Source organism: Polypterus senegalus, chromosome 14 (assembly GCF_016835505.1).
Source record: "Polypterus senegalus isolate Bchr_013 chromosome 14, ASM1683550v1, whole genome shotgun sequence".
Classification (NCBI taxonomy): domain Eukaryota; kingdom Metazoa; phylum Chordata; class Cladistia; order Polypteriformes; family Polypteridae; genus Polypterus; species Polypterus senegalus.
In genome coordinates this window covers 5,012,610-5,024,815 of record NC_053167.1, presented here as the reverse complement: position 1 = coordinate 5,024,815, position 12,206 = coordinate 5,012,610, and the positions used below count along the sequence as shown (strand labels likewise).

At 40.3% G+C, this 12,206-nt stretch overlaps 1 protein-coding gene across 1 annotated transcript in view; it reads left to right on the top strand.

The window, feature by feature from the left end:
• Positions 1 to 12,206, top strand: part of angpt4 (angiopoietin 4) — a 195,083-nt gene that overhangs the window by 102,262 nt on the left and 80,615 nt on the right. The window lies entirely within an intron of this gene.

Below are 12,206 nucleotides of genomic sequence, written 5' to 3'. Positions count from 1 at the left end.
CCAAGAGGACAGCCTTAACACCAGCCTGGAGAAGTTCACCCAGATAGCACAGATCCCTGCAGCCTTTCTCCCCCTCAGCTGGTTCAACACCTGTGCAATCTCAGTGAGATTGGATGGTTCACAGCTAATTGGAGGATCAGCCTCAAGAACCGTGGACCCAAAGATATCCACCGTCCTAACTGGAGGATCAGCTCAAAGTAGCCAACCCAGCGGGTCACAACTGCAGTGTCATCCGTAATGACCAGGTTGTTTCTAATGAGTTTGCATGCAGTTTGTGTGAGGAACTTTCAGATTTGGGTATATCCTAATTTGATGAGGGAGACCTTCAGTGACAAGACCCTGAAGGTTGTTGAGGGTTGTATTGGTGTTACCGGTGCTCCCAGAAGGAGGTGTTTCATCTCGGAGGGCACCCTGGATATCATCGAGAGGAGTCGCAGCGCACAGCTCAATGGCAACTGTGGTCTGTACCGGGAACTGAGAAAGACGGCTGCGAGGGATCTGAGGGCAGATAAACAGGCGTTTGTTAGAAGAATCTGTGAGCAAGTGACAAACCATCTGTGGTCTTGTGACCCACATCATGCTTACAGAGGAATCAAAGAATTATGCACATCTGAATCTGTTCCTCGGAGAGTCGCAGTCAGGACAGCTGATGGAACGGTCCTTACGGATGGAATATAGGATGGAGTGAGATTATTTAAGGCTTTGTAAACCATAAGCAGGATTTTAAAGTCATTTCTAAATGGCACAGGTAACCAATGTAGTGACATCAAAACTGGAGAGATATCTTGGATTTTCTTTTCCTAGTTAAGATTATAGCAGCTGCGTTCTGCACTCTTTGCAATCGATTGATGTCTTTCTTGGGTGGTCCTGAGAGGAGTGTGTTACAGTAATCTAGTCGACAAAAAACAAAAGCATGAAGTAATTTTTCAGCATCTTGCAAAGCTATAAGGGATCTAACTTTAATTAAACTCACTCAGAGGAAGAGTAGGTGGAAGGAAGAGAAGAAATAGGAAAGATTCACCATACTGGCATATACAGTGCAAGGTAAGGTGCTTGAATGAAATTTAAATTATTATATATGAACCCATGACTGTTTGCGTTAGTTGTGTCCAGGGTTTGGGGCTCAGTGATGCTCTACTTTAGATTTATCTCTACTTTTCTCCTTCAGATTTTTCCTTTCAACCCTTTCAACCCTCCCACACTCTACTGCTGAAAAACAGCCATAGAGCATGATGCTGCCATCACCACATTTCACCCTTGGAATGGTGCCCAATTTCCTCCAGATATGACACTAATCTTGATTTCACCAGACCAGAGAATCTTATTAGTCACAGTCTGAGAGGTTTTGGGTGTCTTTTTGCAAACTCCAAGCAGGCTTTCACGTGTCATCTGGCTACTCTGCCTTAATGCCTAGATTAGTGGAGTCATGGTTGTTCTTTTGGAAGTTTCTGCCATCTCCACACAGGTTCTCTGGTGCTCAGAGTTGTCCATTGGGTTTTTGGTCAACTCTCTTGCTATTGCCCTTCTCCTCTGGTAGGATGGCCAGCTCTAGTAACAGTTGTGGCTGTTCCAAAGCCACTGGAAATTATGGAAGCCACTGTGTTCTTCAATGCTAGAGGATTTGTGCCTAGACACAATCTTGTCTGTAAACTCTGCAAGCAATTCCATTGACCACATGACTTGGTTTTTTCTAGGATACACATTGTAACTTGTGGGACCCTCTGTGGACAGGTCTGTGGCTTCTCTAATCAGGTCCAATCGATCAAGTTGACCCCAGGTGGACAACAAACAAGGTGTATCTCAATGATGATCAATTAAATGGGATGCACCTGAGCCAGAATTCTTGTGTCATAGCAAATAGTCTGAGTACTTGTGTCAATGTGATATTTTGGGTTTTTATTTTTATGAAATTAGCAAAAATTTCTAAAATCCTGTTTTCACTTTGTTATTCTGGGGTACTGAGTGTTGTCTGATGTAGGGGAAATTAATTGAAACAACTTTAATATAAGGCTGCAACATAAGAATATGTGTCAAAAGTGAAGGTGTCTGAATACTTTCTGAATCCACTGTAGATATGTGTATGCTGGGTAACTCAGACATGTGGAATTTGACGAGGAAGGAGCTCCTTTTCAGTCATGTCGTTGTCTTCTCTACTGAACAAAAGATACTATTTTAATGTTATTGTCTTTTAAAATGACACCGTAAGGTTCCCAGGACATTACTGCACCCATCCCTGCTGGAACAGGATGGAGCCTTTGTGACTCTGAACTGGATTGAGCTGTTCATTAACAGATGAAGAGATGCTTTTAGAAGTCACTCGTTTAACTGAATAGAATATATCTGTGATCAGTTATGATGTTTCATCCAAGGTCAGGTTTAATACTTTAATCCATTGGGGTGTCTTGCTATTATATACATAAAATTTACTGTTATTATTATTATTATTGTTATTATTATTGGGTATAGAGCTTCTAAGAAAAACAACACAGTAAAGATAAATGAGCACACAAGTAAATCTAGCATTGTTCTGACTTCTTGCAAAAACAACTCCCTTTATATGCCAACAGCTGAACAATAGCACAAAGTATTGAACAATCTGGGGTAAGAATCTGCTGCCATCAGCAGGGGGTCTGGTGAAGATTATTTTTTATGCAGGAGAGTGAACTAAATTAACATAACATATTATCATAACATTCTCAGTCACCACACTTAAAAGGTTATAAATCTGTAATGGCGCAGTTAAGGCCCAGACCTTAACAATATGTGTGAAAATTGCTCCTCGCTAATGATTTCCTTCTGATTCCTTAAGCAATTTTCCCAAAGGATAACGGAGAAAAAAGTTACAGAGTGCCAAGCTGACGGCATGAGGGCTATGATTTTTGCCAAGGGTGTCTCTATAAAATATTGATTTTAGATTTTGAGTGCTTGCAGAATCAGTCAATTTCTGGATTTCATTTATACTTACTGTAATTCTGAATGATTAATTTTCTCTTCACTTTGACATTATGCAGCTTTTATGTGTGTAGCCTCGGTTAAATACATTAATATTTTATGTTATAACACAATAACATGTGATAAACAGCAAAAAGTAATGTGTGTCATAATCCAGACTTCATTACCGTTTCTTTGGCCTCAAAAAATAATGTGAAAGTATATATCATTTTGGAGGTTTAGAAGCCAAAGAATTTAATGGTCAGGTTGTTTTTTATTTAAAATATTATTGAAGATGTTATTTTTGAAATACATCTTACTGCAGTGCCATTTTTATTTTGTCATGGGCACCACCACTGTTACAGGCTGTTGCTTGGCAAGATGACCAGGAGTCTGTGATGCATGACGTCTTTGCCACAACAGTCTTAAGCTCAGTGTCATACACTTCCTGACTGTCTAGGTTTGTGGAGTGTGAAATATTCTAGTTAACAGAACAATAAAGTAGATAGGGCTGGTGAGCTTCGTTGGGCTGAATAGCCTGTTCTCATCCAGATTGTTCTAATCTTCTCTTGAATCCTCACTGAATTTCACATTCTTTGATTTTGTAACATCCTTGCCTTCGTTTCTTTGATTCCTGCTCCAGATATAACATTGGCTAGTTATTACACATACAGTCCATGTTCTGATTCCATTTTACTTTATACTGCTGATGTTCTGCGTATAAGCACTGAACATTTTATTAAATATGTGAAAAATGTGCTACCGCTAAATGGGGAACCTGAACTGCAGATTTTTTGGTGAGTTTTTCTGAGCTTAAACCTATGCCTTGATAAAATGATAATACTCTTAATAATACTTTTGCAATTATCTTCTGAAAGGTCTTTAATCATTTTTCATGCATTTAAAACTCTTATCCTATCTTCTGAAACATATCCTATGAGTCATTAATTCTGTAGCTCACTTATGAACCCTACGCTAATGCTAGCTTTTTGTGCGAGATCTGGGCACAAATTTTATTCACTTAAAAGGTACATCTATTCACATAATCCTAAATAAAACCACAAAAAAACACATAAATTAAATATTGAGAGCCATATTCTGCAAACTCTACATTTTGTATAGTGAAGACAAGCCTTGACACAGACAGGCAGACACCAATGTTCAAACCCACCAAACGTTTATTTAGAATATTTACAATAATTCAGTCCTGCATACAACCCAGTGCCCCTGCACCACAGACCCTCAGTCCAGGCCTCTTCAAAGTCCTGTCCTCCTTCACCGCCTCCGCTCCTTTCCTCTGAGCTTCATCCTCTTCCACGTGACTCCAGCTGATGACTGGAGGGAGGCAGCCCCTTTTATCCCCACCCAGGCGTGCTCCAGGTGCCTCCTGATGTCCAGGGCTTCACAGTCTTCAGGGTCCTTGTCAGCGTCCCGGCTGGGCACAGCCACCCACCATAGTATCTTTGTTACTGTAAGTGGAAGTAGAGAAAAGTCATATGCATACCAAGAGATCAAACAACATTACAAACTGACAAAGTTTAAAGTAACTTTCTGATAAACATTCCAGTGCAAGAGTTGTGTGTGTTGGCTAAGAATAATAAAATGTCTTACACACAAAAAAAAAAACATGCAACAGTAGGCTGTGTGACGAATGTCATCCTCATGAAACTTCCATTCTAAAGTACTAGGAGGCTCGACCCCCTGCTCACTTCGCTCGCCAACCCCCGGGCAGACACTATACGCTAGCTACTTCGCGGATCTGCCGCACACATATGGGGAAGCGGATATACAATTTAAACAGATTGTTATTTTCATGGGAATTGTTACATATGCATAATAATAATAATAGCTCATTATATTTATATAGCGCTTTTCACAGTACTCAAAGCGCTATCCACAAAGGGAGGAACCAGGAAGCAAACCCACAATCTTCCACAGTCTCCTTACTGCAAAGCAGCAGCACTACCACTGCGCCACTAACTATTTCACATTACAGAGAGTAATTAATCATAGTAAAAAGTAGTAAAACATAATAAATTGAAAGAAAATTATGTTTCATATAGCTTTAGAGGTATTCGTTGCGTTGTATATAACACACAAATACTTTTTAAACTTACACTTTTACTGTAAAACATCAATAAAAATAATTTTTTAATTAACTGTTCATCAATATCACTTTGAATTGTGATTACGTGTTTGGAGATACATCGTGACAATGCAACGTATAACTGCCCGTGACTGAATATCATTTCTTTCTCTCTAATAAATAAACCGACTTTTTCAAATGTTTGTTCCTGTGATTTATTAATTGTCATAGCAAACGCTATTCTAATGGGAAACTGTAAACGTTTTAATATGAATGGCATATCAAGATCACCTTTGGTGTCTAATGTTATTCGCGGAAGACGTACTACTGTGCATTACCTTTCTTGTCACCTGTTAAAATTTTACATGTCAGAATTGTTCAACCAATTTTGAATACAACTAAATAAACCGACTTTTTCAAATGTTTGTTCATGTGATTTATTAATTGTCATAGCAAACGCTATTCTAATAGGAAACTGTAAACGTTTTAATATGAATGGTATATCAAGATCACCTTTGGTGTCTAATGTTATTCGCGGAAGACGTACTACTGTACATTACCTTTCTTGTCACCTGTTAAAATTTTACATGTCAGAATTGTTCAACCAATTTTGAATACAACTAATCTTGCCCTATTGCATAGCCCATCACTCATACATAAATTACTCAATAACATTACGACTGATGGAAGACCGGACGGTGTTAACAGTTGTAGATATTCTTTGTGATATTGTAAGTTGATGTTAACATCTTCCGCAACATCACCACCGACTGTTTCAGCTTACTCTATTGATACTCACTTTACCAATTTGTCATGTAACAGATCGACATTTTTCTTGTTAATTCATTTGACTTCATTGCTAGGATTGCTTGTGTACTCATTTCTTCTGTTGATAACCCTTCGGGATGAAATTCTTCAAGAAGATTTGAACTACATACTGTATGTCTTCTTTTATTGGGAACTTAAAGTGAGGAAAACGTAAAAATTTATAAGAGCTGAGAGCGCAGGAACTGTGTTTGACAAAAGCATTCACACGAATGAGAGGCGAGAGGACCGTGGGCATGGGCTGTTAGCCATAAATGGTTGAGAGGAGGGCAGGGGTTAAAAAAATCTCTTGGCAATAGTCTTGTCTCAAGATTTTCCTTTATAGTAGAGAATCGATTCCAGGAGCACTCCTAAATTTCCTAATCCATCTACCTTAATGTGGAGTCGAATGCTGCAAAGCCCTGCTCTACACAAAGACAAGACAGGACTGGCTGTGATTCTCTTCTGTTGCTTAGCAACGTGCATAATGCACCATCACAGTCATGTACCAAAAATGTCCAATTTAAAACCTGATTATATTGTTGAGGCCTAAAATATCATACCCCCAAAAAACACAGATATGTTTATCGTCACCATGGGAATTTACTGTTTTTTCAGTTTTTTAAGCCAATTACGAAAATTATTAACCCATATGTGTGTTCAGAGATGTTAAGTATGGCCCAGTCTGGATGAAAGTGTATCTCTGGGGCAGATAACACAGTGACAAAGTTCCCATTCACATCAGCGCTTAGGCTGTCCCCACAGCCCGTTTATCTTCAGCATGGAGGTCATTTTCAAGGCCATGTGTAATTTAGACCTGCCTTTTTTCACAAAGCAGTGTTGAGCAATCAGCGACATTTCCTTTTGAAAAGAAGCAAACATGCAAGACTTTGAATTTTCCCCAGAGATGAAAAGAATGATGGTGGGTGGGCACCCATCTAAGTTTGGTAAGCCCTATTAAATATTTTTATGCACTTGGGCTTATTTTTTCATATTTGTAAAAGTAAACATATGATGGCTAAGGGAAACAGGAGTCTGAAATGTCACAGTCTTTGAGTTGTGTCTCTTTTCTTTGGCTCGTAGTCATACATAGAGTAAGGCCAGAATTGGGGCAGAGAGACTTGATTAAAAATACACAACTACATTGCACATGGCCTCGAATGCGGCCTAGGACATTTGCACATTCACGCTTGACAAAAGCTGGCTTTGATGACAGCCTGTATGCTGGTGTCAATGGGGTCTTTGTCACTTTGTTATCTGCCCTGGAGAGAAAGTCTGAGCCTTGATTTTATCATTCTTCCAATCATCCATTATCCAGCCCGCTATATCCTAACTACAGGGTCACTGCGGACTGCTGGAGCCAATCCCAGTCAACACAGGGCACAAGGCAGGAAACAAACCCCTGCCAGGGCGCCAGCTCACCTCAGTTTACCATGCTTGACATCTCTTTTTTTTAATTGCAATCAGTGTTTTCTGTAATAAAAATCTAGAAACAGCCATAGAGAAATGCATGTATTGTTACTGTGTTAAAGTACACCATGATCAACACAGTGTTACTTTGTCAGAAGACAACCTTGACAGTAAATGAGTCTCCCAGGTTTCTGATAAGAAATGGCGACTTTACATCAATTATGTTCTTCGGGCTGAAAGGCCACTTTCTAAAAGGATACAAAGAAAGTTCGGAAAAATGGCCTGTCATTTTCTAGAAACGGCTACTGGCAAACATCTTAGTTTTCTTTTGTAGGAAATGAATTTTCAGAAATATGGAAAGAAAATCGAGCCATCGTACTTCACTGTAACATCACAGTACTTTTGTGAGATAGCCCAGGAACGTTCCGGATAATGTATGAACATTTATCATCATCAGCCTGAACTGGACAGTCTGAGTTAAGCTCGCTAAGGCTCTTTACCATTCATTTAAGGTCAGTACAGCTTGGATCAGTTACTTAGGGGTCACCAAAGTTGTTTCAACACACTTGTCACTTTCTAGACTGCCCTCCCGCAGACATTCAGTCTCACTGGGGAATTCATGCTTGTTGTCTCTCTTTGCACCATAACAGTGAGTGCTGATCGGCAGCAGATATCCCAATCTGGTATCGTGCACAGCAAGGCTGCAAGTGTTATAAATACAGGGAGTGGACTTTAGATCTTGTCTAGATTTGTACCCGATATAAGCCAAAGACATACGTGGTATTTGCTTTGGTTAATTTATGGACATTTCCCACAATCCCGGGATGCCTGAAGTTAAGCTCTTTTTTTACTGCAGTCCTGGATAGTTTACTGAAGATTATTTGTGGTTATCTGCTATTTATCTTTAAGAGCGCAGATTTGTCTTTTTGAATGATATATGGACAAAGTCAATCCTAACTCCACTATAAATATCACCAGCTGATGTGAACATTAAAAATAATGAAGCAAAGTTTTGTTCATGTCAGATTTTCTGCCTTTATTTTTCTTAATGGAGATTAATTTAATCTGATGTCATGTAAAAACTACATTGAATTAACTAACAAAATTGAATGTTGATTTAAATCCATCCATCCATTATCTAACCCGCTATATCCAAATCATATTATGTGATGTCATCCACTGTTAAATTCTGCTACTTACTTCTAAAAGTTTTATTTTGTTCTGTTCTGTGTATTGTATTGTGTTGTATTGACCCCCTTCTTTTTGACACTCACTGCACACCCATCCTACCTGGAAAGGGGTCTCTCTTTGAACTGCCTTTCCCGAGGTTTCTTCCATTTTTTCCCTACTGGGGTTTTTTTGGGAGTTGTTCCTTGTCTTCTTAGAGAGTCAAGGCTGGGGGGCTGTCAAGAGGCTGGCCCTGTTAAAGCCCATTGCGGCACTCCTTGTGTGATTTTGGGCTATACAAAAATAAATTGTATTGTATATCCTAACTACACGGTCACAGGGGTCTCCTGGAGCCAATCCCAGGGCACAAGGCAGGAAACAAACCCCGGGAAGGGTGCCAGCCCACTGCAGGGTGCGCACACACACGGACACACCAAGCACAGTTTAGAATCGCCAATGCACCTAACTGCATGTTTTTGGACTGTGGGAGGAAACCCTCACAGACACGGGGAGAACATACAAACTCCACGCAGGGAGTACCCGGGAAGCGAACCCGGGTCTCCTAACTGTGAGGCAGCAGCGCTACCCACTGTGCCACCCTTGATTTAAATTTTTTGTACAAATCTCAAACGCCATCCTTACATTTTCTAACATCTTTAAATTATAATTTTGTCTTATGTTTTTGCTCTTTTTTAGAATGACATGGCATGACGTCTGCCTGCTTTAGTCTGGATAGCTTTTCCCTGATTATTTTAGGTAGCTTCAATGAGCTCCTACCTGTTTTCTCTGGTATTGTGTTGTGTCATGACTTTTGTGTAGCTGTTGTTCAAGTTGTCTTGTCTTGCACGGCACTTAATGATGGAAAGCCCAACCTAACAGGGCGTGATCTTCCCCAGCATTCTTGCAGTGTGACTTCTATCTATCTATCTATCTATCTATCTATCTATCTATCTAAGTGTTATACTGAGGGCAACCATCCCTGAAGCTGAAGGAATGCTTGGGCATTGCATTTCTGACAACCGCTAAACTTGACTTCGGAAATTATGTTTCTTATTGTGGAATGCAATTTTAGCTTTTTCTCCAAATGTAGCAGTGCTTGTGTTTGGCAAACAGTTTCAGTTTGACTTATCTGTCCATAAAACGTTGTTCCAGAACACACTGATCATCCAAATGTATTTTGGTAAGCACTTGTGTTTATATTAGTAAGCAGTGTTTTTTTTTCTGGCTACTCAGCCATTTTTACCCAGCGTACTTCTCAGGGTGCAGTCAAGAAAATGCTGACCTTAGCTGATGTGAGATCTCTAAATCCCTAAAGATCTGCAGATTGCTACATGCTGTTCTGGAGGGTTTTCTCACTTTATACAAAATTTTACATGTTACTTTAGGGTCCATTGTAGTCACAAACTTGGTCTACAGTATGTGGTTAGTATGGCTCTGACTATCACTCTGTTGTCACTCTGTCAACAACTCATTTTTACATTTTCTCAAAAATGTCCATTGACTCTGGCATGATGTGACTCTACAAGCAGTGTGCTGACAACTTTGCTCCTATTGTAAAGGTCATAGGTCATATTTCAACTGCTGAACTTAACTTTCATTTTTATAGGATTGACATTGTTCAGGAAGATAACCTATTCACACTTCTATGGTGCCTAATTCAAAATCCACGTACAATCACACAACTCAAAACAAAAGCCACATTTTTTGACAAGAAAAATGTCATAATGGAAACGGTACTATAAGCTCAGCACCATCAACTGTTACCTTTGAAACCGTACTCCACTCCAAGGCCTACAGAATATTATCTTTGAAACCCTAGTCCAGTCAAATGTCTCCAACAGGTTAGAATAGGACTTTAGATCTGCAAACACACTCCCCTAGTTTGTTAGGAGCTGGTAATAAAAACTAAGATGATGAGCAGGAAGGTTCATCTGGGGATAACAGGATATTATCTTTGGAAACGCTCTCCCTTTAGATGTTCTCAGTTGGTCCATAAGCAGGGGTAGTCTGGAAATTGAAATTTCGCACCACATAATATTATCTTTTGGATGATACTTGACTTACAAATCTCCCACTGATAGTAAGTTTGAGACAGACTAGCTGTGCAAGATCAATACTTCATGATATTATTTTTAAAAACAAGCTTTCACTTTGATGTCTCAAACAATTTTACAGATAGTTCATGGCAGAATATCACTATTTCATCAAGATCACAGAATAAAAACTTTGGGACCAAATCATCCTGCCGGTCACGTAAATATTGGCAGACTAAAATTGCCCATGTCGGAAAAAAGCACATCTATCAGTCTTGTCATGGTTGTACAGAGTCACAGTATCAAATGAAATAACTCTATAGATACTGCACCAGTCCATCATGGAGGACAATTAGACTTAACCTTCGAGTCTCCAGTTAACGAAACCTGCATTTCTTTGGGATGTTGGAGGATAGCTAGAGTACCAAGAAACCAACTCACACAGGCACAGGAAGAATGTGTCATCTCCACACTGGCAGGAATTTAAACCCAGACTTCTGAAGCTGTGACACAGCAGACTTGTCCATGATGCCTCCTTATTCGCCACAAAAAAAAAAGCAATACCTTTGGAAGAAACTGTTTTGAACTGTCTCCATTGAGTTTACGTCTCATACAGAAACAGATTTCTTAGAATCAAAAAAGATGTCTGTGGTATAGCGGTCTGCGGCTTCAAAAAAAAGAGCCAGGTTTTAAATCCACAAAGCCGTGTCACTCTCCGTGGGCACGATTGTACAGCCGCGGGGAGTTAATTGAAGTAGTCGGAGCGAGTCGCACCTGCATGTGTGGGTGAGATTGTTCGCGGTTGCTTCCTGAGGCGTGTAATAAACGCGCTTTGTCCACAGAGAGGCGGGTGTATATATAAGGGTCGGCACCAGGAAAAGGGGGAGAGATGAATCGAGAAACCGAGATGGAGGGAGGAAAAGAGGAACAAAGAAAGAGGTTAAAGGACAAGGAAGGAAGGAAGTCTTGAAAGTTGCGATCCGGCCACCTGGAAGGAGGAGACAGCACGAGCTGCAGCCCCACGCAGGAGCGTTAGCCGGTTGCGCTCTAGGGGCTAGTTCGCCCCACTGAATGTTCAGTGGAATGGGGTGAGCAAGGCGGGTGTCCTCCCAAAGGATCTGAGGAGCGCAAAGGAAGAAGGGAGGAGAGCCGACCTCAGACGGTCTGGCCGTGATGTCTTTAAGACAGCCAAGATGGAGGTCGGCTGAAAGGAGCTTGTGGCTATTGGGTCTCTGCCGGCTACGGGAGTAATGGGTGAGCTGGGGAGGATGAGATGGAGGTGTGCTGAGAGCGGGATTAGAGGGACTGCATTTTAACCAGATTTTTAACCTCAGATTTTAAAGGATTTATTATTTTTTTTAATCCCTACTTTTCACTGTTTTTATGGATTTATATATTGGAACTTTGGAGCACTGACTGTTTCTGTTTGGACACAATTGTTTGTTTTAATAAGTACATTAGCACTTTTTGAAAATTATCCCCTGGCTTCATTTGAGAATTGTCCTCATTTGCCAGCTCATCTCCGTGACATTACCGACGGTGTTGGTTTCAAGAGCTCCCGGAGGTCGGATGGGAGCTTGGAGCGAACCCGCATCATCACAATGTCCTTTAATAAGCACAGTCCTCCTGGTTGCTAACAACAGTATGGAAGTAGATTTCTTGTGGCAAACTATTTTCTGAAGTGTATTTTTATTCATAATGTGAAACCATCCACATTGGTCCTGGGAAAAATTCCATGCTGTGTTTTGCCCAAATCCAACTGATTTCATATCCCT